At 39.5% G+C, this 21,308-nt stretch overlaps 1 protein-coding gene and 1 pseudogene across 1 annotated transcript in view; both read right to left on the minus strand.

Moving 5' to 3' along the window:
• Positions 1-8,599, minus strand: part of Fhit (fragile histidine triad diadenosine triphosphatase) — a 1,393,700-nt gene extending 1,385,101 nt beyond the window's left edge. The window contains exons 1-3 of the mRNA XM_087181606.1: positions 8,557-8,599; positions 2,370-2,537; positions 1-68 (exon numbers count right to left, since the gene is read on the minus strand). The gene's annotated coding sequence lies outside the window, so the exon portion shown is untranslated. The remainder of the gene's footprint in view (positions 69-2,369; positions 2,538-8,556) is intronic.
• Positions 8,600-8,611: 12 nt separating this feature from the next.
• On the minus strand, positions 8,612-14,599 carry LOC147826496 (neuronal acetylcholine receptor subunit alpha-5 pseudogene; annotated as a pseudogene).
• Positions 14,600-21,308: the final 6,709 nt, after the last annotated feature.

Consider the following 21,308-nt stretch of genomic DNA (forward strand, 5'->3'; position numbering starts at 1 on the left):
CTGCTTCAGAGGGTGCTTCGAAGCTCTATTAACACCAAGGAACAGTTGGAGATCTTCAAATAAAATCACTATAGAAATGCAAAGTATTATTATTAAAGTTCTGAAATAATTTCACACCTAGCAATGAGAAAACCCCAGGCCAAATTTCACTGCTTCTCTCCTGCTTGATAAACAAGAAATGCTACAAACGTGGAGGGCAGGAGTAGAAATCGAACAGAACAAAGACATCAAAGTTTGTCTTTTACTAAAGCTTCACATTTCCCTAGATGCCGTGTTTTTTGGGGGCAGGGGTGGGGGGGTGGGGGGGGTGAGTCCCTTAAAGGTGAAGGGTAAATACAGGGACAATATTCTCCTTGCTTTTGTATTAGAGAAAGCAACAACCAGATAGATGAGTTGAAAAAAACAGCATAGTCCACTTCTATGGGACATATGTCCTCCCAAAGCAACTGCCAGAGTTAAAAATGACCAGATAATGTATTTACCAGAGTCATACAGCAGTATGATCTCACCTATGAGGTTAAAGAGAAGCTGCTTTAACAGACATCAGCATTTCTAGTCAGATATGGAGAGCACTGAGCAAAACAGTCATTTGTTATTGCTAATGGTGGTAGTGATGATCATGATATGGTAATTACAGTAATGATAGGATATAAAACAGAAGTCCTAAACCCTGATGATCAGTGGAATTACCTGTGGAGCTTTTTGAAATACAGTGATACCTCAATTCACAAACTTAATTCTTTCCACGATTCTCATCACCAACTAAATTAGATGAGAACTGAATTAAATTCAATGGTTAGGTTCAATGTTGACCTTATGGGGAAATTTTATTTGGTTCTTGTTCAATTCGGTTTATAACCAGAATTGCAGAAAGAATTACGTTTGTGAACTGAGGTACCACTATACAAAATTCTTTGGTCCCTCATCATACAACTACTGATTCTGAACCTCTGAAGAAAGAAACCAACCAACAACTTTGTGTGTGTGTGTGGTGCTAGGGATTAAACCCATGGCCTTGAGTGCTCTACCACTGAGCTACACTCTCAGCCCCAGCAGTTTCTTCTTTTTAGTATATGTGCTGCCAAAGCAAGCACGCAGCAATTTCTTCTTCTTTCTCTTTTTTTGGTACTGGGGATCAAACTCAGGACCTTGCACTTGCAAGGCAGGTGGTGGAACTACTGAGCTGAATCCCCAGCCCCGCAATTTCTTCTTATTACAGTTGTTATGATACGAACTGAAGTGACAGTATTTGTAGATAACATCTAAGAATGCGGACTCTGCAGGCTGCCTGTACCTTATCCCAATTCTAACACTGTCTGCCTGTTTGTTGGACAAACTACTTACTTTCAGCTTCAATTACCACATCAAGAAAATGTACACACGAGTACAACCCACGTTTACAACTGAGATGCCACTGCCACCTATGTCACCAAGGAGATGCTTACTAGGAAAGCAAACAAATTTTTTAAAGCATATATCAATCCAAAATAGGAAAACAATTATATGTCAATGAAAGCATAACCGTCCAGGCTGATTATATATATCATTCGGCTCATCAATGATATAAATATTATCTTTTGATTTAAACAAAAATTGTAACATAACTATTTTAGAAGGCCATGAAGATGAGTAGTGATAGGCCTAGGGAATGTTACAGAGCTAGTGCTAAAACTGATGTATCAGGAAAAATAAAGAGATCAACATGGGAAACATCAAAATTGAAAGTTGCCAATTCTAGGGAGGACATCTGAAGAGGGGGAGAGAGTTAGAAAGAGGAGAAAGAAGGGGAGGTGCAGTTTTTTTCAATACTTGCTTCTTAATGCTGTTGCATTTAAACAACATAAGCACATTGCTTTGAGCAAAATAAAAATAAATTTTAAAGGATAACTCATAACTCATATAATACTGTGTTTCTTATATACTGGGGTTAATATACAGTCTATGAAATTACTAAAACCTGCTTTTTCCCCCTAAACTGATTGATCTAATCCTTCCAACTCTTCCACCAAAATGTCCAGTTCTTAAAATGTACACTACACACTTGGTTTGTCCCTGATACACTATCTATTGGTGTGAATGAGGATAGCAGAAAAAAAATGCAAAGAAAAAGTTCCATTGTACAATCAGGGTTGCAGGAGGAAAGCAATGGCACCTTCAGGTGAATAACTGAGGGAAATTTAATGACAGGCACAGACAGGCACAGGCGTGTGGAGAAAGGCAATAATGGGTGGTCTAGTCCCCTAAAGTTAGCAAAAATTGTAACTGTTAACACCACAGAAGAGATAGTTACCAGAGATTAGAAAAGCCTATCTGTGCTTCTAGAAAGGAGGCCCACAGCAGGTACTGTGCCCTTTCTTAGAGGAACATACCCACTGCTAACTCACAGTGCTGCAGGAGGAAGGTACGGAACAAGATTCCTGCCTCACATTCCAGATCGTTACCCAGTATCTTCCACTGGCTATTACTATGGAAAAGCCAGGGACAAGGGAGCCCAGATGGATGTGGACACAGAGGAAAGCTTCCTGGGATGCACGGTCCTTTGGAGAGAGGAGCAGAAAGTACAAATGGAGAATAGTTAGCAAACCACCATATACAGTTGTTCCTTTACTTTCCCTCTTGTCCTCAACATCAAAAAACAAGCTCTCCACTTTTTCACATGTTTAGGAAATATGTATGCAATAATAACAATCATCCTACATGTTATATAGCACTTTACAATTTGGGAAGGACTCTCACGAACATCTTTATGTAGCCCCTAAAACTGCCCTAAGCAATACACAGGGCAAGGGTTATCCTCATTATACATATGTAGAATCCGATACGTTAGGGAAAGTTAGGAATCTTACAGAGTCACAAAGCTAGCAAGTGGCAGAGCCAAAACCAGAAGCTCCGGCAACATCTCATCTAAAGCTATTCCCACCATAAAATGCTCTCCTACTATTTATTCACGTAGGAGTACAAAATTGATGTCTCTGTGCAAAAAAATTAGCCAGCTCTGTCCTAGCCACTGCACAGAACAGAGAAGTAGTCAACAAATAAAACAAAATAAACAAAATAAAAGGGAAACAAAACTTTTCCATTCAATTCTCAAGAAGCCAGAAGCAATGCCAGATACTATACAAAGTAATGGAGTTTTAGTGCTTCATTTTATACATCATCAAGAAGAAGTTGTGCAACTGGGGGAAAATCTTAAAAACAGAAATGAAAAATCAGAAAAAATTAGACAACCATGCAGAGAGTAAAACTGTTTTTGTTTTGAGATGCTAAGGCAAACAGGAATCACAGTCCTTTTACAATCCCCAGGCCCCCAAAGCTCCGAAAGAGAGAGATGACCTTCCTGCCTCTCTTCGCACTGCCAGCCCCACTCATGAACATGGACACATATCTGAGAACTAACAGAAGCAACCAAGAGCGACTTCTTCACACCAAACTCAGGAGCACTAGGGAGGCCAGCAAAATAGCTCATTTTTGAGAGCCTAATTGAAAATGCTCCACTGCTGGTAATCTACTGCAAAACATTCAGGTATTTCTTCATGGTGGAAGAAAGTAACGAATGATATTTTAAATTATATACCTCCAAATATATCCCATTTGCTACATCTAGATCACTAACATATGAACTACCAATCCAAGTAGGGTTCTGTGGTTACAAGCAAGAAAAACTGAGTTTTAAAAGGCTTATCGGGGGCTCAGTGAACCCATGGCAGACTAGAAAATGAGGCTTGGAGACATCAGTAGCCAAGTCAGACATGGAAGCCAGAAAATAGGAAGTTCCTCTGCTGGTTTCACAGCAAATGCTGTCATTGAGAGCCCAGCCAGGGCGAAAGCGGGCAGGGAACAGAAGGAGTGCTACCTGGCTTTCTTCCAAAACCCTTCAGCATTCAACTAGTAGTACACCACTAATTCCTTAGAACATCATTTCTAAAGATTATACTAATTAGTAATTGTCCCCAGCCAAGGAGGGTGTCTCCCTGATGCTTTAAGCTGACAGGGTTTCACTTCCTGAAAACTCACTTCTCACATTACCTGAAAGCCAGGGTCAACACAGAATTAACATGTACAATATTATTCTGAAGCTTCTAAAACACCAGACATCTCAAAATATCTAATGAATGAATTTATAAGGATACTGCTGTTCCTGCTGCTTCCTCTGCTGATGGTAACAGCAACCCCTTAGCTAAAGAAGCATACATTTAACCAAGCTTGTGGTGATATACCCCCGTTTAGGCTGAGGGTAGGCCCCTGCTTACAGTTTACAGGAAACAAAGGTTCTATAAAGGGAAAACAGATAAATGATGAAGAAAAGTGGAGGGTATACCCTAGAAGTAGATCACTAATTTCTTAAGATTATAATTTCTGAAGCCTATATGAATTAGTACTTGTTTTAGTCACTTTCCCATGCAGGGCAAACTGCCCAACACCCTCAGCTTAAAGGAGGAGAGGTTTATTTTGGCTCAAAGTTTCAGTCTATGGTCCCCGCTAGCTCCAAAAAGTTGCTCACATCACAGTGGCCAGGAAGCAGAGAGCGAGGGAAGGAGCCAAGGAGGGAGATTCACCCTTCCAGGTCTGCCCGACCTTCCCATGGGGCCCACATCCTAGCAGCATACATAGCACCCACAAGACCAATCACCATTCAAAAGCCCCACCTCGGAACACTCTAGATTAAACCCTAATGGTAACCGACTGGACACAAATCGTCTTCCCTATGTCTCCAAAACTTCAACATGACAACTTTTTACTTCCAAAAGCTCACTTATACTAACCTGGAATTCACCTTTGCTTTGATTATTTTTTTTTATTCATTAAGTGTATTGGTACATTTTAGGTATACAGTATGATGACGTTCATCATTGGAAATTTGCATCTTTACATAATCTCTCTTAGTTCTTCTTTTCCCCTTTCCCCTGCCCTCCCTTCAACCCCTACACTCCTCCCTATTTACAAAGACTTTGTTTCTATTTTTTCCTTTTCTCATATTTATTCCATTCCCTTCTTTCCTTTCCTCTACCCCTTCTACTTCCCCTTCCCTTTGGACCTTTTCTTCCTATTTCACATTATCTATTATACATTTTGATCCTTATTTACACTTTCAGTTTCTCACACTAGAAAAACTATTTGGTATTTACACGTGTCCTATTAATTTCACTTAAGAGTATGGCCTCAATATGCATCCATTTAGCTATAAATGTCTCTAGTTTCTCATTCTTTATGGCTGAGTAGTACTCCATTTTATAAAGAAAACTACATCTTTATCCAGTCTCCAGTTGATGGGCATTTGGGCCATTTCCAAGTTTTAGCTATTACAAAATGTGCCACTATGAACATGGGTGTATATACATCGCTGTGGCATGATTCTTTTAATTCTTTTGGGAAGATACCCAGCAGAAATAGCTGGGTAAAATGGGACTTATAATCCTAGGTGTTTGAGGTATCTCCATATTGATTTCCACAGTGGTTGCACCAGTTTTCACTCCCACCAAAAATGAAGAAGGGTTCCTTTCTCCCCACACCCCCACCAGCATTTGCTAATGGTTGATTTCATGATAGCAGACATTCTTTCTGGGGTGAGGTGGAATCTCAGCATTGTTTTCATTCGAATCTCTCAAATAATCAGTGATGTTGAACATTTTTTCATATTTTTTTTGTATTTCTACTTCTTTGTCTGAGAAATGTCTGCTCATTTCAGATGCCCATTTTTGGATTGGGTCTTTATATTTGGGAGGTCTGCTTTTTTTAAGTTCTTTATATACTCTAGATAATAGACCTTTCTCTGAGGAACAGCTAGTGAAAAATTTTTCCCACATTGTAGGCTGTCTGTTCACTCTGTTGGTCTCTCTTGCTGTGCAGAATCTTTTCAATAAGATAACATCCCAGTTGTTGATTCTTTGTGCTAGTTCACATGTGACTGAGGTTTTGTTCATGAAATCTTTTCTACACCAATGTCTTCAAGTGTTCTGACCTCTCTTCCAGCCGGTTTAGTGTTTCTGTTTTAATGCTGGATATCACAAATGGAAAGACATCCCTTGCTCCTGGGTAGGAAGAACTAACATAGTGAAAATGGCTATACTTCCAAAACTGCTATATAGATTCAATCCAATCCCAACTGAAATGCCAACAGCATACTTCACAGAGCTTCAGAAAATTATCCAAAAATTCATTTGGAACCAAAAGAGACCCAGAATAGCAAAAGCAATTCTAGGTAACAGAGACATAGCAGGGGGTATCACAATCCCCAACCTGCAACTATACTACAAAGCTACCGTGATAAAAACAGCATGGTAGGGCCCGGGGATTTAGCTCAGTGGTGCTGCCGCCTGCCTCGCAAGCACAAGGTCCTAAATTCAATCCCTGGTACCAAAACAAAAAAACAGAGGATCAGTGGAACAGATTAAAAGATGCAGAAACAACTCTAGATGCACTCAGGCACCTCATCTTTGACAAAGGACCCAAACACCCTTACTGGAGGAAAGATAGCCTCTTTAATAAATGGTGCTGAAAAAATGGGTTTCAACTTTCCCAAGACTAAAACTAGACCTATATCTCTCACCATGCACTCAACTAAAATCTAAATGGATCAAAGATTTTTTTCCCCTCAGGTACTGGGGATCAAACTCAGGACCTTGTGCTTGAGAGGGAGATGTGGCACCACTAAGCTACATCCCCAGCCCCTACTTTTTCCTTTGATTCTTAAGGGCAATGCAGCTTTACTCATCTTTGGTAACAACAGCTAATTTTGGAAACATTATCCTAAAGTTTCTAAAAGGAACACACTTCTCAAAATATCTGATGAATAATATCATAGGAGTACTGTTGTGCTACTGCTGCTGCTGCTGCTGATGATGATGATGATGATGGTGATGATGAAGATGATGACGGCAACAGTAATATTAACAAGAGCAGCAACAGCTAACTTCTATTATAAGTAGCACTTATGATAGGCCAGGACCTGTTCTAGGTCATTGATGCACAATAACTCTTTTAATCTCCACAACAACCATATGAGGCAAACAATAGTATCATCTCCATTTCACAGATTAGAAAATTTATCAGGAAGAGAGTGATTAATTTGTCCACAGTCTAACAGCCAAAGCAACACTAAACCCACATCAGACTCAAGAGTACCAATGCAATAAAAGATTTTCACTGAGATAGAGAAAACAAATGCACCAAGATGAAAACACCCTCTTAGAGGAATGCAAGCACCATAGCTACATCTAAAGACTGTCAATTTCTTAAGATGGCTACATCAATATTAACAACAATAAGTTTTGAGCATTTATGTCTGAAAGCTATTAGGGACTGCTTCATTCCAAGAGGTGATACAAAACTTCTGGATATATAAATTATATGATTGAAATAATTATCTACTTTTTTGGATGGTATTTTCTTCAGTAATGGTCAACCATTATAGCAAAATTCCAAGCCCATCAGCCTTCATGCACCAAAGTTAGGTTAACCCAAAGCAAGTCATCAAAATGGACCTCTAGTAGTTCCTATTCTAATTATTCAAAAGGGATTTTCTCAAATTTCCTTTTAAAATTCTTCTTTATCCTCAAAATAAACATTAAAATCTCAGGCCCAGAATTACATTTGTCATAAAGTTTTAGGAATAACTAAGGCAAACATAAAGTAAATCAAAATGACTCTTCAAATTTAACTAAAGTGGTCACGGTCATGATTACTGTAATAAAACGACAGAAAAAAAACCTAAAATTGTCAAAAACGTAATTGATGATGAAAACAAATGTAAAATTACAGCATATTTCACCCTGGCCACCAAAGATGCTTGATGAAACTGCAGCCCTGTAATTCCCCAGAATGAATTTTCTAAATTAAAATACTTCATGCAGAACAGAAATTAAACAATGAATCAAAGAACAATGTTGTACAGAGGTATGCTTATAAATATACCTTGCAAAGAGGAAACAATTACATTTTTCCATGTAAAAACTACCTTGAAGGTAATGTTTCACAGGAGCCTAAGTAGGTACTTTTCCCATTGCTTCCGTCTTGGAAGTTCACTTCCTGTAACTCACTTAAGGGTGACTGGGTGGAATGCAATTAGCTACAGCAAACTGGCTGGCTTTCTCCTTTCTACAAAACTAGCTTCTCCGTGCAACTGAACAACTGACTTTCACGATAAATTTCATCCAACCCAATTGAAATGCCACTCTGCATCTTATTTCAAATGCTTTATTTGGCCAGCTGGTTTTATTTAACTATTGTACCACCAGAAGTGGTACAAGAGCATTCTGTTTCCATCTAGCATTAATCTTACTAAACTGAACTCCATTGGAATGTCTTAACTTCGGAAAAGAAAGCCAAAGTCAGCAAGCATACAATTGCATTTGGCTACCCTCAACACATCATTTTATTTCTTCTTGCTCTCTGCTAACTATTGCTCAGCACTTTTGCCTACGAGAGAGGACAAGCAGGTGGTTAAGGAAGTTGTCCTGTCAGCTATATCTTTAATTCAAGTGTTTAAATCTCTGAATAAAAGGAAAATCAATGTTGTAAAGGCAATGTTTGTCAAGGCCATGTAATATATACACTTACCTCTATGGACTATTTTCAATGGATTTCCCTTCTTTGCTGAGCTTCAAAGCTACAAAGAGATAAAAACGAAAGACTGAGTTGTCTGCAAGTAAAACTCCAAATGTTTTCTTTCCATGTTTCTAAATAAAATTTCCATACATCAGACTATGTGGCACTAGCCAAATAAACCATTAATAAAATGTGTGCCTCATACCTCCTGCCCAAGAAGCCAATAAAAAAATTTACTATGGTTTGGATATGGTTTGAGTATTCCCCAAGGCTTCATGTGTCAAAATGCCATTCCCACAGTATTAAGAGGTATTAAAAAATGAGGAAACTCAATCTGACTATGGTATTTACAGGTGGGGCCTTTGGGAAGTAATCAGGATTAGACAAGGTCATTAGGGTGGAGACTCCATGATTGAATCCTGGTGGTTTCAAGAAGAGGGAGAGAAACCAGACAAACACACACACTTGTGCTGCCTGTCATCTGCCAAACGATGCCTTGCACAGCTTTGAAACTCTGCCAGCAAAAAGGCCATCACCGAATGTGATCCCTTGACCTCACATCTCCAGAACCACAAATCAAAACAAATCTTTTATTTTTTCTACTTATCCAGTCTGTGGTATTGTGTTATCAGCAATAGAAAATGGGCTAATGCACAGTTAAACTGAAAGCATCACACATACCTGCTCAGAATTGAAAGACAATCTAGCCAAATCTATAGTCACAATTTTTGGTATAGGAATTCCTCCAAAGGGGAATGGCTTATAAAAAGTAGACAAGAAAATAATACGATACATGCAATCTGACCGAGCATTTATTTCCTTATTCATTTTGTCATCTGTTCTGTACGCTCTATTTTCACTTGCCTAACAAGTTTTACTTAGGGGAGTGCACTCCATTTATTTGAGGTGTGTAGTCCTCCCAACCCAGACCCCACCACTGGCCTCCCTGAGTATATGTACCTGCTAATAGGTACAATCAGCCTGTCTCTCGGTAGAGTGCAGTCATTTCTCAGAAGAAACTCGCGAAACAGAAAGCTATAACTTCACATTTCAAATCAAATCTTGGCTTTTTAACTTCAATTCCCTGTGTCCAAAGTATACTATGCACTGACCACTCACAAGTTAGTATCATCTGTGAAAAGATCTATAAAATTACAGCTGCTAAACAAAAGCAGTAACTTCAGGTTTCAAGAGGTAAATCCTACAGTTGTTCAACATTATTTATATGGCGGTCCTATGAAAGTAATTGGAATGTGCCTCTTTCTCTCTTGCCTAAATTCCACTATCTCCTAAATATGCAGTAATTGGAAATGAACAACAACCCCTTGACTTTCCAACATTTCTGTATTTACTTCTCCTTAACATCCTAGGTGATTGCCTTAGCTCTTGCTAGACTACCTCCCCTCACACTACGTCCCACTACCCCAACAAAGAGCCCATTACTACAGATGGATGCTCACAAAAGAATAGACCCAACTTATGGGCTTGAAGAAAAATCCTGGAACATTAATGCAGGAAATAAGGCCCTTCCTTTGGAAAGCATCAGAAATCTCTCCTTTCCTCCTTGTTACATGGAAAGCAATAGGGTTAGGAGAAAATAATTTAGGAAAGAATAGATAAAATAGTATAGTATTGTATTTTGTGAGATATGAGAGATTTATGGATTGAGTCTCTATTACAAACACATAAAAAGTTAAAATAAAATGATAATTAAACACAGATATATATAGAGAGAGATATATAGAGATAGAGATGATATAGATATAGATATATCTCCAAGTTCAAAAGAAAAGGGCTGGTATGAATAGATAATAGATGTGAATATTTTGAATGGAAAATGAGAATTCTTGAAAAGCACACCAACATTACAACAAGATAAATACAAGCAAATCCAAACTTAGATACTCAGAATGAAACAACAGAACACCACAGTTAGGAAACAAGTCTTCAAGTCACCTGGGGTTGTGGACATAAAAACAGACTTCTTGCAAAAGAACATGTCATTCATAAAAATAAAAGTAAAGCAGCAATGGAATAGCATGTTCAAAGTGCCAAAGAAAAAAATAGTTCAACTAAAATTCTGTACTCATGCCAAACTTATCATTCAAAAATGACAGAGAAATAAGAACATTGTCCAGAAAAAAAAGATTATTTATTGTTTTCACAGTAGTTCATTTTTGTTGAAAGATATACTTGAATAAGAAGGAACTGACCCAGAAGGAAAAAGTAAGAAGCAAGAAACAATGGTGACAGAGGAACTGGCATTATGATAAGGATGATAAGTCTAGTAAATTTAATAATAATGAGTACTAATTAATAATTAATAAGCCCTATTTGTGGGGGGAAAACCAATAACAATAACAACTAATGTTTAGGGGTGGCAAATAAAGTGAAATAGAAATTTGTCACAATCATATGGCAAAAGACAGAGATACAGATTAGGCTGTTAAAGTCAGGTATTAAAAGTACTGATTAACTCGTTAACAATAACCAACATTCCTTTTTAAGCAGAGACCCTTGCACACATGCTCAGAGATTCATACAAGAATGTTTAGAGCAGCACTGCTGGAATGGCAAAAAATGTTGGACACAATGCAAACATCGATCAACAGTACAATGAACACATTTTTGCAGATGCTTACAATGGAATGTTACACATATTTGAAAAATCAATGAGGCTATTACCCACATCAACATGGATGGCATAAGGAAAAGCAGCAAGTCACAGAAGGAGAAATAAATACTACGTTGTTTTGGGATATACCATGTAGTGGCAAAAAGCTATCTATAAAGGAAAGGCGTAGTTTATACAGAATTCAGGGTATCAAAGTTGCGGTGGGGAGAAGATACAATAGAGGAAAAGCATTGGGGAGATGCTGAAAAATGGCAATGCTCTATATTTCTTGGCTTGCAGAGAGGTATTTAGATGATTAGTCTTTTATTTTCCTTAAAGTACATGTGCATCTTCAAAAGATATATACTTTCAAAAATCATTTTGTATATATTCTTCTTCAAATTTTTTTCCAGTCCCCATTATTCAGTTATTTAAGATGTTTATAGAATATCAGCATCACATCAAGTATTTATTTACTGAGTAGTCAGCTTACTAAATGTAGTGGTACGATACACTAAAAATCACCTGTTAGTGAATACGGGACAGAAGGATTTTAGAATGCATACTTTAGCAGGCCATGGTGGCACATGCCTACAGTTCCAGCTACTCAGGAGGCTGAGGCAGGAGAATCATTTGAGTCCATGTGTTTGGGCCCAGCCTGGACAACTTAGCAGAATCCAATCTCAAAAAACAAAACCAAAATAAGTACGTACCTTTATAAAATCCTGAAAAAAAATTAAATCTATCTTCAAATACAAAGGGAATTTGCCCAGCCTCCAAAGATGAGACTTCACTGGTGCTTATGAGTGTACTATTTGCCAGCATACAAACATGAGATTTTCCCTCGGACAGTGTGGGTGCTGTTTTGTTGCCGTTTTTCATTACTACTTTAGCCATGCAAGTAGATGTTCTAATTGACAATCTACTAACATAAACCAATATTACCAACAGCTAATTGGCTACAGCTTGCATTGAATTTTAAAGCAGTTGTACATTTTCATACTTGTACAGATGCCATAAGAGATGTGTTTGCTAACTAAACTCATTCCACAACCCCTTGGGAAGTTTCACTTATTTGTATTTCCAATGTGAACCGGTATTATTATATTGGCCCATTCATAAATAACAGGAACAAAAAGCCCAAGTGATCCAACAATTGAAACCAGAAGAAATGTGCACAGAAACATCCGATCAAGAACCAGGGCTATGAATTTCCAGTCTTTAATGACCTTGCACACGGCGCGCTCCTTCCTCACATGCCTGGTGATGTAGTGGGTGGAGTCCAGTGCAGGCCCCAGCAAACTTCTGGCTGCCCAGGCACACCGCCCACTGTGGCCTGCTCTCTCGGGGTGCAGTACCTGTCCACATGGCTTCGCATGCACAGCAGTTTGGGAAGCTGGTGCAGAAACACCTTGCGGACCCAGGGAGCCATGGCATTGTGTGTGGAGGAAGAACGGCAGTGAATGTTGATGGTGAAGACAGTCACCATGATGGACAGCGTCACAAAGATCATGGTGAACACTGGGTACTCTCCAATCAGAGGGATCACTTTGGAAGAGGAGGGGATAATCTCTTCGATAACCAGGAGGAAGACGGTCAGTGAAACAAGCACGGAAGTGCAGAGGCTAATCTTCTCACCCTCATTTGAAGGGAGGTAGAAGACAACCACAGTGAGGAAGGACAGCCCACTGCAAGGAATGATCAGGAACAAGGTACAGAAGAGAGGCAGCCACTTGATGATGGAGAACGTGATGTAGGGGCACCAGCAGCAGCTGTCGGTTCTGTTTCCTTTGCTCCCTGTGGCGCTCACAATTTCCTATTCTCCATTGTCAGAAAAGTCTGCCCTGTCCACATCTTGGTCCTCAAAGATGATATCAACCTGCAATCCATCACAAGTCCAAGTCCCGAACTTCAAGGAGCAGTTCTGAAGATCAAAAGGAAACAAAGTGACATCTATGGTGCAGGAGCTTTTGTAGTTTGCAGGTTGGGTCCAGACGACTATGCCATTGGCCCTGACCACAGGTCTTTGTACTGACGCCTTCAAAATGTCCATCTGCATTGTCAAACAGAACAATGTCTGGGGTCCAGAGAGAGTCTGAAGGGACACATATAACCATTATCCCACCATAGTCATCAGGGTTCCATCTCAATTCTACATCAGTCCATTCCTGCTTCAGCCAGACATTTGTTGTCATTAACTGATTTTTCTCATCCACATCCACTAACTGAGATATCGCAAGGCCAAACTTGATTTTTATTTTATCATTCAGGTGCTCCACAGGACAAATCCATCTTTCATAGTCTTGAAATAAATCCTTAAACAGGCTGTCTTCATGTTTTGCAACAAAGGACGATTCAGATAATCTGTTCACAGAAGTTATGGGGTTGGCACCTCTGAGATGCATCATGAGCCAAACTTGATAAATCTGCTAAAAGTGATATCTGGCCTCAAAGAATCTCAACAGCAACCTGCTTCAGTTAAGGTCTATATAGCATGGGGAAAATAAAAGCCAATACCTAAGGAAGCGGTGTGTTTACACAGGACCTTGGACCTGTATCCTGCTTCTCCTGTCCTCACCTCTAGCTTAGACTCCTGACCCAGCCTCTCAGCTGAGTCTCTTCCCCTGCACCCTTCAGCACATCCTGCAAGGGGCAGCCTGTCTTAATTGGGTCCTCCACGCCCTTGCCTGTCAGTCCCCATCAATGCCTGTTCCCTCCCTTCACCGCATTGCCACAGTCTGTCACTCCATTCTCTTTGGTGTGCCCCGGGTCTGACTGCCCCCAGATAACAGGCCCAAACCAGCAGCAGCTGTGCTTGCTTTATTCCCAGGTGAGGCCCAGCATACTAAGCACACTCTAGATGCCCAAAATGTTTGCTGGGTGAATAAATGAATAGTCTCTTTTTCAAATTTTTAAAACTTGTAAATCATCAAAAGAACAGAAATCCAAACTAGTGGAGGAAACAGTAGAAGTAGAGAAAGCTCAATGAATTATCTGGATAAGACTAGAATGAAAAGCGGAAAAAAGCAAATGAAAATACAGTAAATAGCACAAAAGGGACTATTTCAAATAAGTTTAAATATGTCAGTAATCAGAGTAAATAAACATATCTGTTAAAACTAAATATTTTCAAATCATATTTTTTTAAAACTCATATGTGGGCTGGGGATTTAGCTCAGTGGTTCTGCTGCCTGCCTCGCAAGCTCAAGGTCCCAAGTTCAACCCCAGGTACAAAAAAAAAAAAAAAAATCTCTTGTTCATGTGCTTTATAAGGAATACTTCTAAAATATAAAGAAGGTTTAAAAGGAAAAGTATGGAAACTATACAGGAAGCAAATCGGAACCAAAGGAGATCTGCTGGAAATAAGTTAATATTAGACAAAACTAAAGTTAGCAATAACAGGAGAACAGGTATTTATATTACTTATCTATTACTATGTAACAAATCAGTAACTTAAGAAAATAATTTATTATCACTCACAGTGTCTATGTAGTGGGAATTCTGCCACAGTAGAGTAGGATGGCTTTTCTGAATGCTACAATGCCTATGGCCTCTTCTAGAAGACATGAAGTTAGGGAGTGGGATCATCTGGAGGCTCATTCCCCCTCCTGTCTAATGGGTGTTGCTGAGCTCTAGCTGAAACCAGAGATGGGCTATCAGCTGAAATACCTACACTGGTCTCTCAATTTGGCTTGAGTCTTCTTTGGCTGGCTTCCAAAGGTAAGAATTCCAAAAGAGCATTGGGCAAAAGTAGGATTTATAAGTACCTAGACTCAACAGTCACGTAACACTGTTTACAATGCACTCAATGGTCAGGCCAGTCACAAACCCCGACCCTAACTCAAAGGAAGAGAATGAAAACATATACACAACTAAGTGGAAGGACTGTCGATCACATTAGGAAAGAGCACATGGGGCTGGATAAATGTGTGGCACAACCAGCTTTGGAAAATGTAATCTGCCTCAGCATCCTTTTCAAACTCACATGGAACATAAGCAAAAATTGACTATATGTGAGGCTACAAGGGTCGTCAAAAGAAATATAAAAGTCTTCTTATAATGCAAAATTGGAAAGCAATTATAAAATGAGGGTTTAAAAGTAATTTTGAAAATTGCAGTCTTTAGTATAGTTTTCTCTTTATGGGCTGGGCCTGGACAAGGGCATTGACTGAATCCCAGTGCATTAAGATCCACACATGGGATCCAAAGAGATCGCCAATGTGGTTACACATACAGTAGGTTTGAAGTGCTTAAGAGACGCCTATAAAAGCAAAGGTCCAGGTAAGCACTTGGGTATATGGGTCTGTGGTCAGAAAGGAGGCCTGGGAGTCGCGAATTTCCCACAAGTAACAAGTAACTGTAATTGTGAATAAGGGTATAACCGTCTGGGAAAATGGTGTTGATTAGAAAGAGAAAAGGGCCTCCCACTGATCCTTGAGGAGGCACAATATTTAATAGTTGTGTCGAGAAAAATGAATTCTACAGAGGAGAGAGAATGATTTCCAGAGAAGTTAAACAAAACCCTCAAGCGTCACAGAAAGGTTAAGTGGTATAAATACGAAAATGCCCAATATGAAGGTCATCAAGAAATTCAGCAAACTGATACAAACAGAACACAGTTTGGAGTTGGTTAAGAAAGAAGTGGAAATCATTAAACAAACACCATGAATAAGGACAGTCCTGTATAAGATTAACGGTGAAAGGGAAGAAAGCAAACAGTAGCTGGAGGACAAGTGACTACAACAGGATGTGCTTCTATAGTCTTTAAACAGAAACAACTCTCCAGCAGGTCAAGGTGATGACAAGGTCCATTTGAGACAAGGAAACTGGATATACAAGAAAAAGAAAGGTAACTAGTACTGAAGGTTCCTGAGAAGGTTGTAAAGGACGGGGGTGGGGGGGAGTGGTCTTAAAGAAAGCTTTAATAATTTATTATCTTCTGATAAACACTCATGCTATTACTTAAAAATATGAATTTCTTAGCCAGGACAGTAGCACCTGCCTGGAATCCCAGCACTGAGGAAGGCTGAGTCAGGAAGATTGCAAGTTTGAGTCCCACCTGGAAAACTTAGGAAGACCCTGTCTCCAAATTTTAAAAATTTTATGCACCGAAAAAAAAAAAATTTTATGGGCCGGGGATTTAGCTTAGTGGTTCCGCCACCTGCCTCGCAAGCACAAGGTCCCGAGTTCGATCCCTGGTAACAAAAAAAAGCAGGAAAAAAATTTTAAAGGGCAGGGGGGCTGCAGACGTAGTCAGTGGTAGAGCACCCCTGGGTTCAGTCACCAGTACTGTAAAGAAAAAAAAAGCATTACTTTCTCAGTACGTATATTTTCTTACTTTAAATTAGCACCTGGTTCTTTAAAACCTATGGCCTTTACTGTTCAAATTAATCTATCTTACTCACACATAGCAAGCCCCAGATTCTATCTAAACACCAATAATCAGCCAATAAACATTTGTTGAATAAATAAGTACAAGTGGATTTCAGGCTCTTTGTACATATCTTTAGTGCATAAAAATTTATGTGCTTTTGTATTTGTATTTGTGTGTTAATAATCCAAAGTGGGAGCAAGTCTGTATCAAAAAGCTCTTGTTCTTCAGATTAGAAGATGCAGAAACAACGCCAGACACACTCAGCCATCTCATCTTCGACAAAGGAGCCAAACACCCTCACTGGAGGAAAGATAGCCTCTTTAATAAATGGTGCTGGAAAAACTGGCTTTCAACTTGCCAAAGATTAAAACTAGACCTATATCTCTCACCATGCACTAAACTAAAATCAAAACGGATTAAAGATCTAAATATTAAAATAGAAACTCTGAACCAGTTGGAACAGAGGTTAGGTAGAACCCTTGAAGACATCGGTGTAGGAAAAGATTTTATGAACAAAACCTCAGTTGCCCGTGAACTAGCACAAACAATCAACAAATGGGATCTCTTCTTATTAAAAAGCTTCTGCACAGCAAGAGAAACCACCAGCAGTGTGAAGAGACAACCCACAATGTGCAAAAAAAATCTTCACCTGCTCTTCCTCAGACAAAGGTCTACTATCTCGAATCTATAAAGAACTTCAAAAGATCAGACCTCCCAAATTTAAAGACCCAAACCAAAAATGGGCATCTGAAATGAACAGACATTTCTCACACAAAGAAGTAGAAATAGCAAATAAATACATGAAAAAATGTTCAACATCACTGGTCGTTCGAGAGATGCAAATGAAAACAACCCTGAGATTCCACTTCACTCCAGAAAGAATGGCTGCTATCATGAAATCAACCAATAACAAATGCTGGCGGGGCTGTGGGGAAAGAGGAACCCTGCTCCACTGCTGGTGGGAGTGTAGACTGGTGCAACCACTGTGGAAATCAGTATGGAGATACCTCAAAGAACTAGGACTAGAAATCCCATTTGACCCCACTATTCCCCTGCTGGGGATCTTCCCCAAAGAACTAAAAGAATCATACCACAGTGATATATGTGCACCCATGTTCATAGCAGCACAGTTTGTAATAGCTAAAACTGGGAAACAGCCCAAATGCCCATCAACTGGAGACTGGATCAAGAAAATGTGGGTTTTTTTATAAAATGGAGTACTACTCAGCCATAAAAAATGAGAAATTAGAGACATTTATAGCTAAGTGGATGCACATTGAGGCGATACTCTTAAGTGAAATAAATAGGACACACATGAATAAATTCCAAATAGTTTCTCTGGTGTGAGAAACTGAAAGTGTAAATAAGGACTAAATGTATAATAGGTAATGTGAAATAGGAAGAAAAGGGGCAAAGGGGAAGGAAGTGGGAGGGCTAGGGGAAAGAATAGAAGGGAATGGGATTAATATGAGAAAATGGAAAAATAGGAACAAAATCTTTGTAAATAGGGAGGACTGGAGGGGTTGAAGGGAGGGCTGGGCAAGGGTGAAAAATAAGAACCAAGAGAGGCTATGTAAAGGTGCAAATTTCCAATGATGAATGTCATTATATTGTATACCTAAAATGTACCAATGATTAGAATGAATAATCGATAATGTAAAATAGGAAGAAAAGGTCCAAAGGGGTAGGGGTAGTGGGAGGGGCAGGGGAAAGGAAAGAAGGGAAAAGAAAAAATGATGAGAAATGGAAAAAATGGAAATAAAGTCTTTGTAAATAGGGAAGGGTGGAAGGCGTGTGAAGGGAGGGCTAGGAATGGGGAAAAAATAAGAACCAAGATGCATTATATAAAGGTACAATTACCAATGAGAAATGCAATTGTTGTTGTGTACCTACAATGTACCAATAAAAGAATTTAATAAAAAAAAAAAAAAGAAAAAAGCTCTTGTTCTTGTGCCCACAGTACATATCACTAGACAAAATACAGGAATAGCCATTCAAAAAGCCCTTTCTTTCCCATATTCTCCCTGATCCCCAAACTTGAGGACCTAAACTTCTATAGGCCATGAAAACATTTTCACCTACAGCAGCTATGTTATACTACTTCCCTCTCTTCTCATGCCTTACATGCTCACATTTTGTTCTAAGGCAGACAATGTCCATATCCTTCATATGACCTTCTGCAAGACATAAATTAGATTTAAATGAATCCAAATAGGTTTGGATTTCAGCTGCTCCTAAAAGAAATAAACATAGAAGCAGGGCAGAACAGGCCAATAACACACTGATTTATCTTGATAGTTTTTCAGATTTTTACAAACCCTGAGCCCCTCCATTCATGTTCCAGCCCCCAACACCCTTAAAAAGGTGATCTGAATAATAAAGAAACATCTTTCTCAAATCAACAAAAATCTGCTTTGATTGTAATTCATCTTCTTCCAATGGAGCCTATTTCTGGGAACAAACCAACCAACCGTACTTTACTTAGGGCAAGTTTGCATAGGGAAAAGGGAATTTGCCTCTATTGTTGCCTTCTGCAGCTCTCACCTGATGTATCTGCCTTGTTGAGGGACTGGTTATTGACCTCTAAGTCTTTAACAATTATCAACATACCTGGGAAAGAGTCTGTGCATTTGGAGGCAAAAATGAAGACACTGAATAAATTTAGCCCTAATTTTCATTTTTATGCTACATTCAGTAAGCTGTTACTGAAGACATATTATTGCAACATTCTTTCAAATAGCCAGTTTTCAACTAAGAGAAGATTCTTAAACCTCTTCCTAAAGCCTTTTTCTACGTATCAGTGAAAGCCAGGCAGTTGGAAAACATAGCCCTGGTTAAACTACCTGATGATGAATGAATATTTTAAATACACGGAATTATTAGAGAATCTGCACAGTGATTTAAACCCACTCAAGAAATAGCAGCAAAGACCCCTCAAAACTAGCATTTCTTGGATTTATTCTTAAATGTTTTATTTCAATTTATATGTATGTATTCCTCATGGAATATTCTGAAAATTTATGAAACTTAAGTATATTTGAGTTCAGAAGGGATGACCAGAATAAATCTTAGTTTTGTGATTTACCTTGAAAACTGACTAATATTATAAAAATATGTATGTGAAAGTCTTTCCATTAGGCCTAAATTCAACAATATAAACCACATCTATCTTGTTCTACACTGAATCTATATCCTCTAGGTCACTGTCTAGCATATAACACATAAAATGAAATTTTCTAAATAAAAGAATAAATTTTGATCACTATCAAAAGTGAACACTGATTAGGAATTCTAAAGCTAAGATTGGTTCTGGGTTTTCTCTCTCTCTCTCTCTCATTTTGTACTTAACAATTTCAAAATACAAAAAGATTTCTCTCTACTAAAGCCTGGCCTTCTGTGACCACACACACACACACACACACACACACACACACACACAAACACACCTTTCCCACACCTGTTCAATTCTGTTATATTTGCTAGGCATCAGAAAAGTAAATTTGCCAAGTAGCATGAGAACCGGAAAATCATTAGGTAACAACTGAGGAACAGAATACCAATGGGCCAATAATTAGCATCTGAAAATTCAGAGAATTACAGACAAGTCAAATTGCATGAAATCTCCAGGAGTATGACCCAGGCTGGGCTGGGGCCCTGACAAGGGGGGCGGGGGGCTGACCATCAGACAGCACTAGAAAGGACCAGCCTAACCACAGGAGACACTGTGACAAGGTGACATTTGCACAGGGATGCCCTAACATGACCCTAGTATGTTTTCTCAGAATGGGATGACATTTCAAGTCAAACAGCTCTGCTCCCAACAGCACTCGCTCCCCAAACTCCATGAGCCTAAAGTTGAAAAAAAAACAGGTACATTTCAGGGAGAAACTCAGGTTATGCAGATGTGGTGTCAAAATAATCCATTTTTAAAGGAGGTCTAACCAGATATTCAGTGTTTAACCTCCTTTTTTACCTTTACTTCATTACATGGAGCTCAGAGAGCCTTAGTCTAAAAGTGTGTACAAACTCCTATCCTGGTGCATCCCCACCAGATCCTGCTAAATGTATGCTAAACCCAGTTATAAAGATGTGCTGCCAGGAGGCCTGAGAGTGACTGCACTGTGGCCTCAACAAACTCCTGCTGCCTGGAACTGCTGTCCACATGTGAGTCGCTCCAAGGACACAGGACCACTGCTGTTACTGTCTCCAGCCTATCTAAGGTCACCTTTCCTGCAAGCCTGCTTCATTCTAGGAGGGAAACAGAGAGGTCAGAGAGTGCCAACTCCCCATTTGGTTTCTGCAGTTGCCAACTCTACCACCCACATCTCTTAGGAAACGAACCCTTAAAGGGAGTCCAGAATGAGGGGCCCAACCTCCCAGCAGAATGACCCAGCCCTGGGGGTTAATGCTCAACCTCCACCACCTGGCCTGCATGTGCCAGTTGAATCTGCTCCCACTCTGATGTGAGGGTGACTGTTCTGCCAGGCCCCAGCTCCACTGCAGGGTCAGGTGACAGTCTGTGCTCTGCCTGGCTCCTGGCCCAGTGTTCAAATGGCCTAGCCACGTCACCGTGGAGAGGGAGTCTGGTTGTGCCCTCCTCTGAACTCTCCATCTGGAAGATTCCCTGGCCTCTTTTCCTCTCATTTTTAATCTGACAGACACTGCTGGACAGGGAAACTCAGAGCAGACCAAAGTTCACCTTTCCTTCTCTGCTGCTCGGCTGGTATAATTGCAGGGGCAGAACAAGGTTGGCCCAGGCCAGGACGCCAGGAATTA

This window comes from Heterocephalus glaber, unplaced genomic scaffold (genome assembly GCF_053883595.1).
Source record: "Heterocephalus glaber isolate CG9 unplaced genomic scaffold, H.glaber_assembly_v1.0 deba00001472, whole genome shotgun sequence".
Taxonomy (NCBI): Eukaryota; Metazoa; Chordata; class Mammalia; order Rodentia; family Bathyergidae; genus Heterocephalus; species Heterocephalus glaber.